The sequence below is a fragment of the Sinocyclocheilus anshuiensis genome, unplaced genomic scaffold (genome assembly GCF_001515605.1).
Source record: "Sinocyclocheilus anshuiensis isolate Anshui unplaced genomic scaffold, SAMN03320099.WGS_v1.1 scaffold2936, whole genome shotgun sequence".
Lineage (NCBI taxonomy): Eukaryota > Metazoa > Chordata > Actinopteri > Cypriniformes > Cyprinidae > Sinocyclocheilus > Sinocyclocheilus anshuiensis.
In genome coordinates, this window is record NW_015555946.1 from 49317 (window position 1) to 50558 (window position 1242).

A 1242-nucleotide genomic window follows, 5' to 3' on the forward strand; every position below is an offset into this window, starting at 1 on the left:
CTTTTAAACCTTTTTAAGCCTGGGTTGTCCAGCCCGGCTCATTCATCTCATTAAGCAGGTCATCTGTACCCTCCCCTGACACATTATTATATTTATATGCATGTATATGTCAATATATACATATGTATATTTCTATAATATATGCCTTGGCATTATGTTGTTGTCAGGTCTAGTATGCATGTTACCACATGTCATTTCTTACATGGCCGGTATTGCATGCTCACTTTGTGAGGGGTCAGATACTTGGTGACGTGTCAAGCACCGCCTTCCAGGTGACCTCTGGCTTACAGAGCCTCGCTGTGAGTGTACTGGGCAACCGGGGAGCTGTCCATATCTCCCATAAGTGGATCTCGAACACGAGATGATGAAAGAGAACAATAGGTTACTGTTCGTAACCCCGGTTTCCTGAAACTTTGAGTGGAGAGATCCACCAAGTTTACCCCGCTTGCTGCACGAGAAGCGAATATGCTCACTGAGGAAAGGTAGCGCGTGCTGGGACTTTATGTGCTCTGTGAAGGGGCGGTCCCTTACCTGCCATTGGGCATGCACTCCTGTCTGTCAAGCCAGACTTGGTGCAATTGGATGCTTCTGCAGAGGTCAGGCATGGATGCCCTTCCCCCATAGGTGGATCTCAAACACAAGATGATGAAAGAGAACAATGCTGTATTTGTTCGGTACATGTTGCAGAGGTCAGGCACGGATGCCCTTCCCATAGGTGGATCTTTCCACTTGACGTTTCAGAGAACCGGGGTTACAAACAATAACCTATTGTTTTTCTGCCATTGTTATTTTTCCTGCAAACGCGACTGATATGGTCCTTTTTTCCACATGCATTACAATTTTTGTCCTTAAACCAACAGTCATCGTCACTATGGTTATTCTTTCCTCATCATTTGCATTTGTTTGCAGTCTTCCCTTACCAAAAAGTAGTATACTTCAAGTTTATTTTAGTAAGTATACTTAAGTAAAGTTCAAGTACATTTTAAGTATACTTTATGTTGTAAGTATACAAATATCAGTGTACTAGTAGTATACTTGTAAGTGTACTATTTCAATACTCCTTGGGACTAAATTGGCCCACTTTCTAGTATATAAAAGTATACTTTTAAGTATACTTTAAGTATAACAGTAGTAAACTTTGAGTACACAACTAGTTTACATCAAAATATTTAGTTTGTACTGCAACTATACTAAAAGTGAACTTATAGGTATACTGATAGTTTACTAATTAAATACTTGTAG